Source organism: Ambystoma mexicanum, chromosome 2q (genome assembly GCF_040938575.1).
Source record: "Ambystoma mexicanum isolate Mex_15411 chromosome 2q, UKY_AmexF1_1, whole genome shotgun sequence".
In the NCBI taxonomy this organism is placed as follows: Eukaryota; Metazoa; Chordata; class Amphibia; order Caudata; family Ambystomatidae; genus Ambystoma; species Ambystoma mexicanum.
This window is the reverse complement of record NC_090924.1, coordinates 532,256,628-532,277,248: the sequence shown is the minus strand read 5'-3', so window position 1 is coordinate 532,277,248 and position 20,621 is coordinate 532,256,628. Positions and strand designations below refer to the sequence as shown.

Genomic DNA, 20,621 nt, shown 5'->3' with positions numbered 1-20,621 from the left:
GCAAGCGCCATGCTACAGCCTAATATTTGGTGCCGCAGTATGTGAGAAACCAGAAGGTGTCTCATGCGCTGATCCCCAGGGATTCGTCATCCAGGTGGCCAGGAAACGGCCAACGCTGTTGGATCCTGTTCCTGGGGGTGGACCAGTGCGGGAGGATCACCTGGGTGAGGGATCCTTGGGGTGGTGGGGGGGTAGGATAGGGGCATCTGATGGCGAGGCGCGTTATCGCCTTTCCTTTTGACCTCTTCGCATCCTACTATACAGGATTTCCCAACTCTTTCCCCACCCACCACCCACCCTCTTTCTCCCCCTCAAACAGACGAGAGTGAGAGGGATTGGGAGGATGAAAAATCTGCTCGGAGACAGAAGAAATGCTCCTTATTGACATCCGACTGTCCCAGTAATGAGGCCAGGCAGTCAGGCCTCCCTTTGCAACTATGCATACTTGAACTTAATTGCTTCTCACAGGAAGTATAAACGGTGGAAACTGTTAGGCAGAAACCTGTGCAGTTCCCTTGGGGACCACTGCAAAAGGTTTAGGACTATAGGTGTTGGCAGTAAACCCCGTCTGTACCACCCAGATTTACCTGGTAGCTGTGGCTGAGCAGTCAGACTTCCCTCAAGAAGAGTTAGGCAGTATGTAAAGTATACACAATAGCACAAGCAAACACTGACCAGAGCTTTGGTATCAAGGTATATAATTATTTATTTAAAAACACACTTATTGAAACACTCCAGCACTATTATTGTAAATCACTCTAAACACAGTTACTATTATTATATATACATCCCTTCTTCCTTATCAGACAAGACTTAGTTAACACCACTTATTTCCAGACAGAGGTGAGTGCGTAACTATAGATGGCACTCCAATAAGTTAACGAAAAAGGGAGGGAAAAGGGCAGAATGTGGGAAAATGCACCACACTAATACTTAGGAACTCTTAAGCAAGGCAGGAAAGTAAAAAGTTACTTGTGAGCCAAAGTCCATAGGCCGGGCCCACTCTTGGAGAGAGCAGGGCACAAATGCACCCAAGATCACACAATGACAACAGGCTTAAAAAGTCTTGCAGGGAGTTCAGAAAGGTTTTAGTTAGGCTCAGAAAAGTTTAGCCAGGGTGTCCCAGGCTAACCCAGGGTCGAAAGCCGGGGGCTAAATCTACCCCGTACAGTCGGTTGCAAGGGAAGCCAGGCGGAACACGGTACCTTATGTGGAAAGGATCCTCCAGCGGGGGCAGTTGTTCCTGGCAGCGGGTGCAAGTCGCGGCTTCGTCCAGAGGAAGAGAAGATCTCGACGTGGAGGAAAGATGAAGGTCGTTGCACTGCCAGGGAAGAAACCAGCCGCAGAGTTTTCCGGTTAAAGGTACTACCCTTTGATTCACGGTAGTAGTAAACCGTGGTATCCCGGTTGCCGGGGTGCTTGGCACAGGCAAGGCGGCCACGAGATTCTCCAGGAAGGGAAAAAGGAAGCAGACTGGTTATCCCCACCAGTCGAAGGAAGAAGACTCTCCGGTCTGGAGATCTCCTCTGTCGTTGGGTAAAGTGGTGAGACGATTCAGCAGGGCTCCACCGGTGGTGTCGTCGTAGCAGGTCGGCTCAGCTTCTCCCTCGTCGGATTCTTAGGTCCTGTGGCGATTTCTAAAGTTCCAGTCCCCAAAGCCCTGCTTTTATGCAGAAAACCCCCATTCACTCAGCCTAGCTGTCACTCAAACATCCACTTGGGCCAATCAGGACGGAGTGCGACTTGAGTTGCCTAGGCAACTCAGTCCAGGGTGCCTAAATCCCCCTCATCCCTCCTAAGTACCCCAGACAGAGTGGCACCACTTTGTAGGGCTTCTGTGGAGAAACCCGCCAAAAAAGTGGAACAAAGGGCTCACCTTGGGTTGGAGTCACAGAAGCGAACACAAACGCCATTTTAGAACCGAGTTCTGGCAAAAAATACCAACCGGAGAATTCATATTAAATAAATAAACCAGCGGTATGTTCGAGGCTATGGGAATTAAATAATTAAAGTTGGTAGCCTCGAACAATGGGAAATCCTATAAAGATATATATTTGCGGTCGAATATAAAAAGTAGTATCCCCTGCCACCAGCCAAAACTCGATCAGGGGGGACGGAGACGTGCCCCCTCGACTAATAGACCCCAGGGCAATCGAATTTCCCCGGCCAGTACGTCCACAATATGATGGTTTGTACTGGTTCTGTTCAGAATTTGAGACTAGTAAAGTCAATGGTGACTTTACATGCCCTGGGAGACAGTAGTCGGTCCCAGGGTATGGATTCTATCTTGGGGGCTCACTATGACACCCCTGTGTTACTGCATAAATAAACCTCAAAAATCCAGCAAAGCTGCTGGGGGACTCACTAGGTTAGGAAATTCAGCCTAAACAGAGAATTCTCCCTAACAGAAACCAAAGTCACTTTTTGATCGGGTCAGGGATGCTGGAAGGTGCTGGGAAGCAGGAAAGATACAAGCAAGTTGCAGAGACCCTGGGAGATCTGAAGGGGGAGAAAACCACCCAAACACTGTCCCTCTTACCTGAGAGGAGACTGCAGTGTGGAGGTGTAAATCTACCCCCAGAAGGCAAGACCCACAGCAGAACCCCTCACCTGGGCCATGTCTCAGAGGGGCAGGAGATGAGACCCTGCCCCTATTTGAACTTCCCCTTTTGGCTCCTAAAGCTCCTAAAATTATGAAATGCCATTTTGGGGGACTATGAAATGGGAGCAAAATGATCACAGTGCATTCTGGACTGGGCTGGGACTGGGAATCGAAAAACCTATTTTCAAAAGACTGCTTATTTGAGAGGAGACTGGACCCCGGCAGAGAGAAGTCTTCTATATGAAGTATGAATCTCAAGGAGAGGGGTCCAAACCGGGCAGAGGGAGACCCTAAGAGCAAGGCAAGCATGGCGGTATGAGAGCAGTTCCCTGGGAGCAGAATCGACAGAAAAGCAGAAGGCGGCGGGCCAGACGGCACGAGGGAAACCGTGGCCATATCGGCTAACCTGTGAAGGCCGAAGCTTCGAAGAGAAAGTAAACTCCTCTACCATCTACAAGGTTGACGGATGCCTCTTTCGGGTGAACGAAGGAGTTGGAAAGAACCAGACACATCTGTACCTTAAACCTTGACTTCAAAGGCAACAAGTGCGCGACCAGTGAATGAAACTAACACAAAAGGCCGGCTTGCGTTGGGAGAAGAGATACTTTCGTAAGTAGAAGAGAGATACTGTAGCATTTGACAGGCTTGGTGTGTTCCGTGAAACCGCGGGCGAGACTAAAGACATTGTAACCAATAAAAGTTGCTGAGAGATTTCAAGGGCTACGCGTGTGCTGTGAAACCGCAAATGAAAACTAGAGAGATTGTAATTAAGGAATAATCGAAGTGGTCCTGTAGCAGGTTACGTTGAATCCTGTGCACATTCGAAAGTCTTCGATTGTCCGTAAACTGAAATTGGTCTGAGCCTGGAAGAGGGGGATCCGGGGTGAACAGTAACACCCGAGAAGATTATTGGGGCAAATGTGAACCCAAGTGAGGGATGCCTACAAATTGAAGTTGGTCTGAACCCGGCTGAGGGGGGATCCAGGGTGAAGAGTAAATCACCCGATTTTGAATATTGAGAGAGGAACCTTTCTTTGTGATTTTGGTACATCAGGTCTTCCGAGGTAGGAAAAAGAGACTTGGGCACAGAAGGCCCTGATGTTGGAGAATTAAATTGTGACCTTGTGCCAAAGAAGCTGAGTGACCCGCCTTGTCCCGTGCTAAAAAACGTGGGGAAGGGAGGCCCCCAGCCTAACATCCTGACTTATCATTTTGTGAAAGCTGCTTTCTTTTTTTTTTATGAACGTACCCCCACACTATTTTGTAGCATAGCGGTAAGGATTGGCAATAGGTTTTTTAGCATGGGCCCTTTTTAATTTGACGGTCGCAGCTTGCTCTCATCTTGGATTTGGGTTTTTCACACCCCTGATAAAGTTCAATAAGCCCCCTTAGACTGTGATCACGTGTCGGTCTTTGATATCATGCCTTCCCTGCAAGTATCGGTATTCCATGCTGGTCTGGCAATGTCACCTCCCTTCTTATAACACCCTGTAGTTCATGCAGTATCGTTTATGAAGATACGACATTGAGGCGAGGAAATTCTCCATGAGGGTTTCGGGGGGACTGAAGTTGCAGTACGGGATCTGGGCAAGGGGCTTTCGGTGCCGTTCTAAGCTAGCACACATTTTTTCAACACTCTGGAAGGTTTTCTTTTGGATATTATTTTTACGTCCCAATTCGTGTAAAGCACAAAGAAGCTGTTATAATATTTGTGACCATCAGTTAAAATAAATGCTATATTTGAAGCAATTCAATTTGTTTTTTATGGGCTACCAGATTAATGGAAATGTTGTCCAGTTGACATAAAGCCAAAGCCTTTAATTAAAATGCACATTTTTGGTATGCATGTTTTATCAGTTTAGATGGGGACTTTTTTTTAACTTAAAATGATGATTGGTGTGCTTTGGTAATGAAGAAATTTGATTTTTCTGCAATCACACATGAGAGATTCAGTTGTGCATCTTGACAAAGGTTGAATGTTGCTGTTTACATTTTAGTCTTTCTTTCACAGCCTGGCATGTGGAAATGCTTGAAAAGTTAGACGCTACGATTGTTCATGCCTCGCATTTTTTTACTCTTCATGTTGTAAGTAATCCTTTGCATGATCTTCAATTTGAGGGGAGTTTGGGTTCTCTTAATGTACGTTATGCTACAATAACAGACAAACAACATTTATATTAGCTTGCTTTGCTTTTGTTAGTCGATTGCTTTGCTGGAAGATGGCCAAGAGAAATAAGGACGTAGATCATATTTCCATTCTTTCCTGGTAGATAACTGGAACTAACTATTCTCGGAAACCATGATAGATTTCTCCCCTCGCCCCCCACAGTTGTTGGCAGTAGATGGGGTTACTTCTTGGAAATGTTTTATATGCATGGTGCGTCCTTCAATTTGTAACACCAGGAGTGTCTTTAATGCGCTTCAGGTGGTCCACAGCTGGTGTTAAAAGGGGATCTTCTGCAGAACTACTACTGATAAAGCAAAAAACGTTTCCTCAATAATTTTTTTATCTTCACTTGCATGCACACAATACTTTAATTCTGGACTGTGCCACTTACTCAAGGACCCGAGTGCTTCAGCAATCCCACCAATTTCCCTGTGCCTAGTAGCATTGTACTCCAGATCCTGAATGGTGACGTGTAATACAACCCCCAATCCTTACAGTTGTGTCAACCTATGTGGTAGCTGGTAAGATAGACCAACGAATTAAGCAATCATGCAAGAGTTCTAGGTTCGACCTGCAGGACATACGCTTAAACATTATTGGGGCAGACTTTGCCCTCCATTTCTATTAAATTGTGTATTGTTAAATTAGCTAATAAGGGCATCACAGCGGTGGGGAGTGGGAGCAATATGGAATGACGCACTATATTGAAATGTGGTGTCTCATTTTTATCAGGCACTCTTTTACATGTTTTGTTGATTTATGTAAGTTGTATGGAAATTTGTAAATGACCAAAAATAGTGTTTTTGTCAGATATTAGGTTTTTACACAGTGCAAATTGATACACTTTCTGGTAGCCAGTGTTGCCTTCTTAGGGCTGGTGTGATGTGGTCCCTTATTTTGGATGCGTTTTGTTTTTTTGTGAGACGTTCTGGCATTCTAAGGTAGAGGCTGTTTCCGTAGTCTAGTCTCGATAGTACCAGAGAGATGATTGTGAGGGTTATGAGTGGGAATTTGATGTATGGGAGTATCCCTTGTTTTAGTCACAGGAGGTAGATCATTTTATTGCTATTGTTGACTTGTAGTTCTAGAGAGTCCGTTGTCCATGAGGATTTCTAGTTTTTTTTTTTTTTTTTTTTTTTAAATTTCACTTTTATTGATTTTGAAAAGTTCGGCAGTCACATAAATGCAGCTTACATCTCTTGGTTACAGAAAGAAAAAAAAGCGAGCATGTAAGTATTATAACAATCAGTTATATCGCATACCTGAGAAAAGAAAAGAGAAAAAGAAAGGAAAAAGAAAACCCCAAACTATTGCATCTAAACATATCCCACCCCTAATTCCCACCCCCCGCACATGATATCAAACCGGAACTTAGAGAGAGCGTTGAACAACATTAATTAACCGTCATTTCAGTCATGGCAGTGGGCATAAAAGTCGCACATTGATTTAACAGACACGTACTCGAGTCAATCCAATCGTTAGGCCTTCGTAGCTTTGGACATAGCGTGTGTCAAACACACCTTACAACGCATATATAGAGCGAAACTCCAACCAGGCGTTCTCTACCGTGGAACGATCCCCATGCAATGCTGCAGTCAGGCACTCCATTCTGTAAATGCTCAGTGCGACTGCTCGCCATTCACTCTTGCTGGGGAGCGTGGGTCTCTTCCATGTCATAGTAAGACATGCTCGAGCAGCCATCAATAGACCCTGCACCATTTTGCATGCCACCACTATTCTATCCTCTTCCTCAGTTAAAGAAAACAAAACGAGCAGTGGATGCATCTCTCTTTCCTCCCCATCGAGGTCCCTGATCCAGCTAAGGACTTCTGACCAATAGAATTGGACCTTTGCGCATCCCCACCACATATGCCAATAATCGGCCCGCCTCCCACAACCCCTCCAACAGTTCGGGCTCACTCCCTGGTACATCTTGGCCAGCCGGGCAGGGTCGTATTGCCATCTGTATAGTAATTTGGTGGCATGTAATTTATATTGGCACGAGAGGGAGGACTTCGCCGTCCTTCTGCACATTTGTAACCACAGTTTTGGGGAGATTTGCCTGCCCATATCAGCTTCCCATTTTCTCTTAAGTGTCAAGGAGGGTTTAATATCGATTTCAATGAGTGCGAGGTACATAGCACTGATCAGACCCTTGGAGCTAGTGCACCGATCGAGGATCTCTTCAAACGGCGTGAGGTCTCTTTGTAACTGTTGCTTCCATATGGGTCTGGTCATTACCCCCTTGAGTCTAAGATACAGGAAGACCGAGAGTTTACCTATGCCGAGGGCTTCCTGCAACTCCTGAATGGTAATAAAGGAGTCATTGCGGCGCAGTTGTCCTGCCCTTTCTAGCCCCGCCTGGTACCATGCTTCATAACTCCCTGGTTCCGGAATAGCATCGCGGATCCCTGGTGACCAGAGATGCCCCAGTGGGGCAGGCCACGTTGTGACACCCACCATTTTCCTCCCTGGTTTCCATATCGACCATATCGTACCTATGATGGGATGGGATTTGACAGTGTTACGTAGTTGTGGTCCAGGCACCCATAGCCATTCACTCATGATAAAGGGACGGAGGTGGTAATTATCAAGCGCTATCCACTGGGGTTCTGACTGCTGTCTGAAATGTGGGACAAGGACCCTAAGCTGAGTGGCTCTATAGTATGTCTCAATATCTGGGAGGCCCACCCCAGCGTTATCTTTTCTAAGTTGAAGGAGGGGTCTCGGGATTCTTGGCTTTTGGCCTTGCCATAAAAAGGTTAGTATCAATTTCCTTATGTCTGTAAAGTAGTCCGGGGGCATTTGAATAGGGAGCATTTGAAATAAGTACAATATTTTAGGGAGCAGGACCATTTTTACAGCATTCAGACGCCCTAGCCACGAGATGGTAAGTTTGGACCACCTTTGGACATCTTTCTGGAGAGCAATGGACATTGGGGGAAAGTTGGCCTCATACAGGGATCCAAGGTCTCGGGTGACGTTAATGCCCAGGTATCGGAGCGTAGTGAGGCTGACCTTAACGCCCAAGGGGGCGAAGCGCTCGACGTCCGCGTCTCTGCGGGTGTCTATTGGAAGGACGACAGACTTGCCCGTGTTAATTTTCAGTCCCGCCAACGCTCCATACTCCTCAATAATACTAAATGCTGCCGGGATCGAGTTCAAAGGGTCGGTCACATGTAGCAGAATGTCATCTGCGTATAGTCCCAATTTATATTCCCGGTCGCCCACCGTGATACCCTTAACTCTGGCGTCGTTTCTCAGTTTTTGTGCCAACGGTTCTAGAGACAACACAAATAGGATCGCCGACAGTGGACAGCCTTGCCTTGTGCCTCTCTCAAGGGGAAACCAACGAGAGTATCCCCCGTTCACCGCCACGGACGTCACAGGGGAGCTATAAAGTGCTTTAATGGCACGGGAGAGCTGTGGTCCCAGCCCGTATGAACTCAATACCCTCTCTAGGAATTCCCAGGAGACCCGGTCAAAGGCCTTCTCGGCATCCAAAGACAGGAGAGACGGGTCTCCCCCCATCTCCTTTGCTTCGTGGATTAGGTGCAGCGTTTTTCTCATTGTATCCGCGCCCTGTCTGCCAAGGACAAAGCCAACTTGGTCGGAATTTATCAGCCTAGGGAGGAATGTCTCTAACCGGGCTGCGATTACTCTGGCGTAAATCTTCGCATCGATATTAAGCAAGGAGATGGGGCGATAAGAGCTACAGTGTCTGGGGTCACGGCCCTCTTTTGGGATGACCGCGAGGAGGGCTTGCGAAAAAGATGGAGGTGCCTGGCCTGTGATAAAGATGTTGTTAAATAGTGATGTAAGAAAGGGAGCAATGAAGGGGGAGAACGTTTTATAGAACCCAGGCGTGAATCCATCGTCCCCTGGGGCTTTGCCTGTTTTCAACCTCTTGATGGCCTCTATGACTTCCTCTTCAAGAACAGGCGTGTCTAAGGAATCCGCATCAGTGGGTGATAGTGTGGGGATCTGCAATTCCTTCAGATATGCATCTATACTCCCTACGGGGGGGGGCGGGTCACATGTATATAGGTCTTCGTAAAAGTAAGCAAATGCTTCCTGTATGTCCTCAGGGGCCGTGACTACCGTGTCTGTGAGAGTGCCATCAAGTCTCTCGATCGTTTCAACCCATCTCTCCGCTTTTTGCGCGCGAAGGCGGGCCGCCAAGAGAGCGTCGGCCCTGTCACCCTTCTCATAGAACTTCTGCTTGAGATACTGTAGGGTCTGTGCCGTCTTACCGGCAATGAGTATCCTCAACTCCTCCCTGAGACGGCGGACTTCGGCAATATGTGCAGCCCTCTCAGATGGGGATGACTGTGCCATGGCCTGCGCCCTCCCAAGCCTTTCCCTTATATCCGTCTCCACCAGAGCACGTTCACGTTTCTTATCGGCTCCCTCTTTTATTAATATTCCCCTCAGCGTCGCTTTGCCGGCCTCCCAGACATGTAGCTTCCCCACCTCCCCCGTATCATTTATAAGGAAAAACTGTTTTATTTCATTTTCCAGGTTTTCTCTGAAGGCCAAATCGGCCCATAGAGAGTCGTTGCATCTCCATTTGGAGTTTCGCGGGGCTAGGTCATGCCAGGGTATGTCCACCGCCACCATATCATGATCCGTCCAGGCGGAGGTATGTATACTGGCTGCCTGCATTATACGCGTGAGATGTTCTGAGAGAAAAATGTAATCAATGCGCGTAAGCGTGTCATGGGGGAGGGAATGGAAGGTGAAGCCCCTCTCCAACGGGTGTAAGTGACGCCAGGAGTCAGTGAGGCCAAAGAGGTCAAGGGTCAGCTTGATGTTCGCCTCGTTTGATGTACCGGGTGGGTCTGCTGCGTCTGCTTTGGATTGTCTATCTAAGGAGCTGTCCATCCACGTGTTAAAGTCTCCGCCGAGGACCGTGTGTCCTTTGGCCATTCCAAAGACCTTTTCACTGATTTTATGCAGAAATCTGTTCTGCCCCTGGTTAGGTGCATAGAGTGTGGCGAGGGTGACTATCGTGCCCCTTATGTTAGCAATGACTATGAGGGCCCTCCCCTCCTGATCTGTCCATGTCTCCATAATAGTGCTCCGCAGGCTCTTGCGGATTATGATTCCCACCCCCGCTTTCTTCAGAGCGCCCGAGCTCCAAAAGGTGGGCCCAACCTCCCGTGATGGAATCATTCTCTCCTCACCCTTCCGATATCTCGTTTCCTGAAGAAAGAGAATGTCGATCTTCGATCTCTTAAATTCCCTGGCCACCATAGATCTCTTGGTGGGGGAGTTCAGCCCCTTAACATTAAGCGTGCAGATACGTATGGTATCTGTGGAAAGTGTGTGTGTCATTTTAGGTCATATACGTGTGTATGCACCTCGAGTGTGCCTGCGACAGCGCCAATTCCGTGTGTAAAGCCCTCGCGTACATGGGTATTGTGCTATTTCTCCCTTCAAATCTAAGTTGTGGTCGATTAAATGTTGCCCTTCTACCCCACCCTCCCCACCCTCCCCACCCTCCCCCATCCCCTTTATGATCGGCGCCCGACCCGGCTGGGTTGGCCTCACCCAGTCGAATTCGGACCATCAGCGGGGACCGCAAGAACAAGCAGTCCCTTCCCATTACAAGCAAACATAACAGTGAGCCCCCAACAAACAAATCACACAAAAACCTGAGTAAACCGCAGCTTCGAAACAGTACTATCGACTCCCCCCAGAATGTCTATGCTGCATGGATATTACCTCATATCCATCACCAAGTTCACCGTGCAAACAGAATCGAATGCTCCCTACGTAGGTTGATATATCGCAGTCAAGGAGCGCCTCGAGGAAGGCGTGTGGATCCATGATCCTCAATGAGCAAATAACACCTCAGTCGACCCCTCGACCCATCAGGCGGGGCCTCAAATGAAGCGATCGGGGCAAGGCACCCTTCTGAGGAAGGCATTTTTCCCCCAGTAATTGAGCACACACGACCCCTGTCCAAGCTAGTGTTCCATGTCACGCGAGTCATCCATCCTCCGAAATTTCCTGGAGCCCTGGATACGCCTCCGGCGGGGGCCCTTGATGCGCCATTCAGCTTCCTTTATATTTGGATCCCCCTGGGAGGGCTCCCCTGCGTGATCGCCCAAGAGATCAGCTGTGCAGTCTGCAATTTCCTTCTCCGTTGCGAGCTTTATTGTCGAGCCTTGCCACTCGAAGGTGAGAGAGAACGGGTACCCCCATCGATATCTGCTTCCCTTGTCTTTCAGCATCCTTGTAATTGGGATACATTTTCTTCTCAGAGCAAGCGTGAGGGATGACAAATCCTGGTAAAGAGAGACAGTCGCGTCACCCATGGTGAGTGGTGGGGCATTTCTAGCTTTTTCCAAGATGCGGGCCCTGTCAGCGTAGTTGTGAAATCTGACTAGGACCGAACGCGGACCTCCTGCCCTGCCTCCTGCCCTGTGGACGCGGTCGATTTTGGGTTCGTCTACCAGATCGTCCTTAAAGAGGAGTTTCAGGATGTTGTGGATGGATTGCCTCAAATCAAGATCAGTCTCCCCTTCCTTTTCGGGAATGCCATGCACACGTATGTTGTTACGACGTTCTCTATTTTCAAGATCGTCCACCTTCAGCTTTATTTCCTCTTCCCTATGTTCTAACTCCGCAATACGAAGGTCCATCTGCGTTTCCAGTGTATTTAAGGAGGTTTGATTGTGTTCGAGCTGTTCCACTCTATCATCCATTTTATCCATCCTTTGCGTGATCTTGTCAATCCGACCCCCTATGTCTGCTCTCATGCTTCTCATTTCTTTGAGTAGGTCAGCAACGTCCCCTTTAGTTGCCGCGGCCTCAGATCCTTGGGAGGCCATCATTTGCTCGTCCGGGCCTCGGGGGTCGTCTTGCGATGGGGTAAACTTGTATTTTGCCAATTTGTCCATAGGGTCCTTGGGCAGTGGGGTCACAATCACACAATGGGGTGCTCTCAGGACAGCGTCTGCATGTGGTGGTGTGTCTTGCGGGCCGGATAGGTTCCGTGTCGTCGAGGCCTGTGGCCGTGTCCGGAGGTCCCCGTCCAGGCGAAGTGACAGTTCGATGGGACCAGCAGGAGCAGTGGCCGGGAACGGGGGCCGAGGAGGGCACACGCCCTGGAGTCCAGGGGCCCAACCCTCAGCCCACTGCACGCCGGAGGAGAGGGAAGCGCGTAGCGCTGATATCCCCGGAGTGCATTTTTCCCCACCAGAAGAACTATGAGCTCGGGGGAGGGTTCGGTATATCCCCGTAGAGAAGGCCTTCCTCCGTTGTCGCCCTGGCGGGGACCCGCGCACCGGGCGCGGCTTAAAGTCTGGGACCGTGTCTTACGCCGGTCAGGTGAGGCCTGTGCGTCTTTCAAGTTGCACGCACCTTCTCGCAGGATTCAGCCGAGGGTCCACGAAGTCGCCAGTTTCCTTGGGCCGTGTCAGCGCAGCGTGTGCTGGAAGCTTCCAGGCCTCGCGCGTCCTCCTTCCGTATGGCGCAGGAGAGTGTTTCTCCGGAATGCAAGATCCGATTTCGATCGGAGTTGGAACCAGACGGTGCCCGGGAGGTTCCGACACCAGGTTCCGACGTTCTTTTAGCCAGCGGGGGTCTCGTGGTGGGGGCTCAACCCACTTTTTGGGACCCTTGCGCGGAGCTCACACGGAGAACGTCTCCATCCGTGCGCCCCCTGGTGGCCGTCCATTTCTAGTTTTTTTTAAATCAATTGGCTATGTCTCTGGTGGGGTTCCCATGCACGGTGGCCACCTGGGGTATATTTGGGTTGTATTGTCCTCTGGAGGGGAGATCATCATTTCTGTTGCTTGAGATTGTTTGCCGTCCAGGTGTATGAGGCATTTGTTGAGGGTGTTTGGGTCTTGGGCGGTATGTATGTATGTATGTATGTATGTATCTATGTTTGTGGGAGGAAGAATGTATGAAGGCAGAACTGGCAGTAAGGGAATCGAACATTTCAAGAAGTCTTAGACTAGTGCAATATAAGATCCTCCGTAGAATGTACTACTGCAGAGGCAGGTCGAGCTATGTCTTAAATGTAGGAGAGAAGTGGGGATAATTATTTCACTTAATCTGGAAATGCCAGAGAATGCAAGCATATTCGGTCTGGAAACCTGGGACCATGGGGATGATGGTAGGTAAATGAATTCCAGTGTGCCCTGCTACACACATTGTGGGGTGGAGGGGAGAGAATAAACATACGTCCACGGAAAGCAAGTTGATCACATTGGCATTGGTGGTGGCTAAGAGGGTTATTTTCGACAAAATGAGGGACCAAAGAGCTCCCCAAAATGTGTCTGGAAAGAGGGAATGTGTAGATGCAGTGGGTTGGAAGAAATAACTTTCAGTAATAGAGAATATGCATTAGAATATCTGGTGGTAATGGATCAATTTGAATTAAGAGGGGTATCAAGTGTTGAGGGTTTAGGTCACAGATTTGCACTCTGAAATGGAGAATTGAGATCCGTAGCCGGACACGGAAATTATGACAATTGTAACAACGCATGTACTGTGGTTGAGAGGGGGACAGGTGGCTGCTTTCATTGTTTTCGTAAGTTATGTTTAAGAAGACTTGTTTTGTTACAAATGGAAACACAATAAAAAAATGTATAATGAGAAAAAACTAGGAGGAAAATGCAGGAGCAGGTGTCTTTTGGCACAAGTTGAAGTTCCAAGGATGCACTTTGCATGGCGACTGCTGCAGGAGGTAGCCAAAAAGATGGCTGGCGAGTCCACAAGGTGATCCAGGAACACTTTCCAAGGCTCAGCAGACCTCCATCCTCAAGCAGGGGTTGATGCTGGTTGTTAACGACTGGTCCATAGGTCGAAGCACTGGTCCATAGGTCGAAGCACAGACGAGGACCTTCTTGAGATCAGGACAGAGGAGCAGGGCTTCAACTGGACTTGGCAGGACATGATGCTGGTTTGCTGTAACTGTAGTACTATGGTCTTCAGCGGGCTGCACGTCTTTGCTGGATTCTATGCTGCAACACTGATCTGTGAAATGGTTACAACAGTCCTCATTTTGTCCAGGACATGGACTGGAGTGTCCTCCCAGTGGTAAGGATTTGCACCATTCAAACTGGCTGGGGCTGTCCACTCACACACTCTCTTTATAGCATTATAAGGTCAAATGCAAAAGTGCACACGCGTAAAAAGTCAAATACACAGTCGAAAAATATCTGCTGACACCTTCTAACCACAAAGATACAAAAGAAAAAGTTCCAAGGATACAACGTTTCCTAACTGCACGTCACTTAGGTGATGTGTACATCTTTAAAAATAAAGGAAACCTACTAAGGGTGACTGTGTCCCAGTACTGAAAGAAAGGGGTTCCCATAGAAATTGCAGTGGAAAGCAGCAATAAGAAAATCTTTACTAATGGAAGCCTTTAAAAACAAAATTGGGTATTGTATTAAAACATGTAAAAAAAAAAAAAACTAAATTTGGCCAGTAGATGTACATGAAAACCCAAGATGCATTCAAAGCTATCAAAACACAAGAGAATTACAGATTTTGAGTGGGCCTCCTCTGCTCAGGCCCTAACTGATCTACGCCTCTGCTAGCCAGTGGTGAGTGCAAATGTTGAGCACTGCATTCGAGTTTTGGATGTGTTCAGGTTTTAGATGAAGGCTATGCAATTCACTCTGAAGCAGGTTGCTTAGTTGGACTGGTTGATTAAAATTAAAACCATGACCTTAACCTTTGTTTTGCCGTGAGAAGGTGAAGCACACTCTTTACCTGGCATTTCGGCCTTCCAAGCCTCATTGAATTTTGTAATTAAATGTGGATGCATGTTTGCATTCAAGCTGGGCCCTGCTCCCTGTATTTCCTGGTTCTTGCTCTTTTTCTTTGGTCTAGGTACCTTTTTAGTGTTCTGGTGTTTTTGCTACCGTTTTCACTTGTCTTTTCAGTTCCTGCTTATGCCAGGGGTAACCTCACAGCTCTCATACTGCCGTAGTGTCTGACGGGTAAATGCACCTAGCCCGGTTTTTATTCTTATATTGTAGTATGTTTTTTTTTTTTTTTAAACATTTTTTTTTAATATAAAAACAGGACAACTTGTCCAGGATTCAAAGAAAACCTTAGTAATGGATGAGTTGCACCTGCCACACAAATGTCTAGTTGCTTTGTGACACTGATTTCAAGGAGTTATATCCTTTTTTTTGGTTGGTGACTTTTAGTACTGACAGTGTCTGTGACCTTGGCGGTGCCCCTATGTACTTACTGGAGTGTCACTTCTTTGTTTTTAGTTTCTTGAGTTCTGATTGGTGTGTCGACACAGTTTGATATGTGTCTTAATTGCAAATGCTTTTTCTTGCCATCACTAGACGGTGTGTTTGTTATTTGAAAGTAACGCTTTTTATTACTGCATTCATACCTGCAACCCATGCTAACGCCCCTTCCCCCACACATGCTTGCCCCCCCTCCCAAAGTGTATAGCCACAGTTTTTATAGTAATGATCAGCCATGTTTAATGTGTTTGTGGTTTGCCACTAAACATTTCTTCCTTTCAATGTGGCTCATTCACTGAGATGTTGTAAGCCTTTTCTTTTGTTTGCTGTACATTTCTTGTTGCATAGATTGATGTAAACGGTTAGAATGTCTCTTAGAGCAATGGTACATTTGATAGTTGGATCTCAAGTGCTGTAATTTAAGCAGTGGCTATCCATTCCCAGACTGAGACATTACACGTTAAATCCTTTATTACAAAGGCAAAGAATACCGCCCTTGTGTTCAGACGGTGGCCTGTTGCTCCGAAGATATTATATTGTGCATTGTCTTTCTTGTTAACGAAGAACCAGGCTGTGTCCGATTTATACGTGAAAGAATGCACAATAGCTGTGTGATGGTTCTTGTCAGCAAGCTTTAAGAGTGAGCATATTTACCTTTCCTGTGCTTTTGGTTCCAGTACATAGTTTTGCTTACCCTGAATAGGGATTCTAGGCCTGGAACCTAGTGTTATTTAGCTAACTTGAATGATCTTTTATGTCAGTAAAATCGTCATGTAAAGTGTTCATAATGTGTTCAGTTTTGAATCGCAGCAAGGCGGTTGTCCTTTATCTCTTACGGTCCATAAAGGGAGTGCCTTTAAGGTGTCTAATAAAGATGCTTGTTGGGGGCGCTAGTGAGCCCGACAAAGATGGCCGCAGGCCCGTGAAGCTCTCCAGCTCATCCTACATCCGGCATGTTAACCGGCGGTCTCCGCGATGGTATTTATAATTGAGCTGTGACGTCTGGAGCAGGAACGCATCAAGTCTCCGCAGAAGTTTTCCTGGGTGAAATCGGCGCCGGCAGGGCAGTGACCTGGCACTGTGAAGCCTCGGCGGGGTCCAGCTCCGGAGAAGAGTGGGGGAAGGTGCAGGCCCGCTGGAGGCGCGACGCGGTGGCTCTCCGCGTTGGCTGCCTGCGGACAACTTTCTGAGTGTGGCAGACACGGCGGGAGACCCCCTCTCGGACGACTGCAGCTTGGAGTGTAGAGCCTCCTGAAGCGCCCTCTTCCCGTGGGAGGTGAGGAGGATGTGGACTGTGGAGGAGTGCGGCGGCCTGGCCCGGGTCGGCTGGTGCAGTGTGTGCCTTGTCGGCCGTGGCGCTGGGCAACCTGGTGCCCTCTGGGGCTGGATCGTTGTGGCGGCCGTTCCATCTGAAGCGGCTGGAGCTGTGGATTGCCATCGCAGCTGTACAGCAGTGAATGTGAGAGCGGGCAGTGATCCTCCTCGGCAGCAGAACATACGAATACTCCGGAGGTACGAGTGGGGGAGACGTACACCCAGTGCCATTGGAGAGGCCCCACGCTGGGAGGAGGGGGTGCTGCTCTGCTGGCCTCGGGACGCCGCCCCATGGGGCCTGCTCAGTTGGTGCCTGTTTTGGTCCGCCGACACGGGGAACGGTGGGCAGCGGGAGTTCGGCTCTACATCCCATCGGGGGACATCGGACATTCAGGCCAGGATTTGATGCGGCTGCCCACCTGTTGTATCTGCTCTGGAGGACTGGGGAGCTGGGCGCAGCGGCGGGCACGGCGCCAAATTGACTGGTGGCAGTGCTTATGAAAGGTAGAGTGGGCGTAGCACAGAGATTTGTTCTGCGCAGTTGAGGGCCGTTTGCCCCTGAGATGATGAGTTTTGGGGGTTCCTGGTGGCTGCTCCCCTGAGCAACGCTTGATTCATACTGGACCCCATACATCTGGAGTTACTCGGTTTGGGTGTGCAATAAACTTTGTGGGCTGGCGGAGCATATCCCTGGCGCCTGAGCCGGACGCAGTGGATCCTGGTGTCAGACACAGAGTTCAGGCCTGACCCCCCGCCTCCCCCACAGGTGAGGAAGGGCGCGCGGAATACGGGGGCACAGTTGGCCCTGGACACCATACCCAGCAAATTATCTCGGTGACCCACTTATCACACTGGCTATGTCTAAGTCAGGAAAGGGGGGGTAAGCAGCAGTCAAGGTTGAACTTTGAGATGTCCACATAAGTTAGGAATTGCGGAACACTAAGCGATTCGGCGGCGTCGCATACCGCAGGAACGGAGCTGGACCCTACGGCTGCTTTTCAGGACGTAAGGTTATGTTCATGCAGCTACAGTCAGGAATACAATCTTTGGATGGTAAGCTGGACACTCTGACTTGCAAAGTGGACCACATGCAGGTCCGTTTGGACAAACATGGGGAAAGATTGGACGAGGCGGAGAGGTGCCTGTCAGGAGTGGAGGGTGTGGCAACATCGGTCTCGGGAGAAATGTCTGTGGTCGGGAAGGCCCTGAAAGAACTTGGGGATAAGCAAGAATCCCTTGAATCGAGATCCCGTCGGAATAATATACGAAATCATTGGCTTATCTGAGTCGGAGAGCCAGAGAAACATGGAGTCTCTGGTGGAGGAAATACTGCGAGAAACACTGGGACCTGAGGGCTTCTCCCCACTCTGCGTTGTTGAAAGAACACATAGGATCCCTAGCAGTCGGAGACCGATCCCGGGTGCCCCGCCTCATCCACTGATTGCCCGGTTATTGAATTATCGGGATAGGGATACGGCGCTCAGGAAAGCCAGAGAGAAAGGTACCTTGTCTTATAAAGGGGATGTAATCATATTCTTCCCAGACTTTTCTGAAAGGGTTCAAGCTGCCAGAAGAACATTTCTGGAAGTCAAGAAAAGATTGAGAGAAAGAGGTCTGAAATATGCAATGCTATTTCCGGCCAGGTTGCGAGTTGTACATGACGGAAAGTCGATGTTTTTCCAAACTCCGGAGGAGGCCTCCTCCTTTCTCGATATGCTGCCTGGGTCTCCCAGACCACGGATGAATGATGACTGACTCCACTCAAACATGGAAGGAGTTCTTGATGTCGCAGCTGTCCTTGGTAGTTGGTGATAAACCTACGTGTAGAGACAATTATCCTGGAGTTGTGCAATGGAGGGTTGGGCTCGTAGTCGCCCCTTGAGCGAAAGCGGTTTGCATATAAGCTTATGGTAGTTGGGGAGCTGGAATGTTGGGGTCTCCATTTTGGGTGGGGGAGTTCTCATGTTGGGGTTGGTAGGGGGGGGTTGGGTGGGGTGTGGTTGGAGGGATAATCACCGACAAGTGGGGGGGTTGTCGGTAGAATGCGGGGGGGCGGGAGGGAGGGTGGGGGGATTTGGTGGTACACACAGAGGGTTTGGAAGCCTGTGGGGTTAAGTGGGGACGGGAGGGTATGTGCTCAAACACCTTCGAATGGCGACAGTGAATTTTATGACCTGGAATGTCAGGGGCCTTAATAGCTTGCCTAAATGTCGGAAAGTTTTGCAATATCTGGAACGGCATAGGGTGGGGGTGGCCTTTCTTCAGGAGACCCACCTGACGGCGGCTACTGAATCTAATTTTGGCTGGGGGTGCCATAGGTATTTCTCTTCTTATTCTCCTTATTCCAGGGGTGTGTGCATTTTGGTGCATAGATCGGTGGGGTTCCTACTGATCAAAGTTCTGAAGGATCAAGAAGGTAGGGTCTTGGTGGTACATGGGGTTATCCAGGGGAAGCTATATACACTAATATACTACTATGGTCCCAACCAGGACACAATAGTCTCTTGACTGGGTAGAGAGGCAATTGGGGGTACTTCCCGAAGGGGAAATTATGTGGGCAGGAGATTTTAACTCGGTTTTGGACATTTCCTCTGGATAGGGTAGGCAGTGCGTCTAGGTAGTAAGACCTCCACCGGAATTCGGGGCATGTTCCCAGTGTGGGATGTTGAAGATATTTGGAGGGTGAGAAATCCTGGGGTGAGTCAATTTATGCACTACTCTGCGCCGCATGGTTCGGCGGCTCGACTAGACTATTTCCAGGTGTGCCGTGCAATTATAGGTCGGTCCATGGGGGTAGGTATTCTGGCCCACACTCTATCGGACCATGCTCCTGTTCTTTTATCTATCCGTTTAGAAGGCCGAGATAAGGTGAAGCCTCACTGGAGGTTTAAGAGTGAGGCACTTACAGATGGGGTCTTTAGGGAGGAACTGGCGAAGGCTATAGATGTATATTTTGAGGTCAATGATGGGTCAGTGTCGTCCGCCCGCTGGCATCCTATGGGAAGGATTCAAGTGTGTGATTAGGGGTGAATGTATAGCCAAGGAATTGGGGATTCTGAAGAAGTTACGGAATGATCTGGCTGATACGGAGGAGGAAATGCGGGTCTTGCAGGAGAGGGCCCCCGTTCCGACTAAAATTCAGCAGGGAAATATTAAGCGGAAATTGCAGGAGTTTCATGCCCTTGCTCAGCGGGAGGTTAAATATATGTGGGATAGGATAGCCCCTCGGAAGTATGGAGAAGGGCAAGCCTCGGGGCAGACGCTCACGAGAGCCACTCGGCTGGGTGACCCGGGAGAACAGGGTGACAGTGATTACAGATGAGGGGAGTTGATTATTGTGGGGATGAGGGAATAGTTCATGAATTCCAGGAATTTTATGGCCAGTTGTACTCGTCCCAATTGGCGGTGGCACAGGCGGATATGGAGGCTTTTCTTGACGATGTGGGGCTGTATTGGTTTCAGAGGAGCAAAGGGAGTGGTTGAATAGGTGACGCTGGATGAGGTGGATGAGGTGATGGAAGCTATTAAGTCATTGCCGGGTGGGAAATCCCCGGGCCCTGACGGCTTTACAGCCGAATTTTATAAGTGTTATGCTGAAACACTGGCACCATATTTACTACGAATGTATCAGGGGGTGGTGTCCAAGGGCCAATTACCAGATTCTCTTAGGGAAGCTGTACTGGTCGTATTGCTGAAGCCGGGGAAGCCGGAAGTTGACTGCTCATCTTACTGCCCGATTTCGCTTATCAATCTCGATAATATCTTGGCGAAAATCGTAGCGATGCGGCTGGCACCTCTGATGCCAATCTTGGCGAGGGCCGATCAGGCAGGGTTCATTCCGAGTTGGTCGACCTTGTTCGGGCTGCGGAGGATGTTTGGTCTGATGCAGCGTTGCCAGCGGACGACCCGGTGGTGGCGGTCCTATTGGATGCCACCAAGGCATTTGATTCTGTTGAATGGTCGTTTTTATTCACAGTTTTGCGTAGGATGGGCTTGGGCAACTTTTTTTATCTCCTTGGTGTCACTTCTATATACCAACCCGGTGGCTAGGGTGAGAGTGAATGGGCAGACCACTGGGGTATTACCGCTCGAGCGGGGGACACATCAGGGCTGTCCGTTGTCCCCCCTGTTATTCGCCCTGGCGATAGAGCCTTGGGCTGAAAGGGTTAGGGAGTTTCATCTACACCGGGGAGTTCAGCTGCATACTCATAATGTGGTAATATCGTTGTATGCAGATGATATGGTCCTGTTCGTTCGCCATCTGGAAATGAACCTAGACCCGATTATGCTGGATCTTCAGTGATTT

At 48.9% G+C, this 20,621-nt stretch overlaps 1 protein-coding gene across 7 annotated transcripts in view; it reads left to right on the top strand.

Moving 5' to 3' along the window:
* The window catches only part of DCUN1D3 (defective in cullin neddylation 1 domain containing 3), a 137,712-nt gene that overhangs the window by 39,194 nt on the left and 77,897 nt on the right, over positions 1 to 20,621 (top strand). For 4 of the 7 annotated variants that reach the window (XM_069647661.1, XM_069647662.1, XM_069647660.1 and 1 more), the window contains one exon: positions 4,614 to 4,687. The exons of the other annotated variants lie outside the window; for them this stretch is intronic. The gene's annotated coding sequence lies outside the window, so the exon portion shown is untranslated. The remainder of the gene's footprint in view (positions 1 to 4,613; positions 4,688 to 20,621) is intronic. 7 annotated transcript variants of the gene reach the window in all.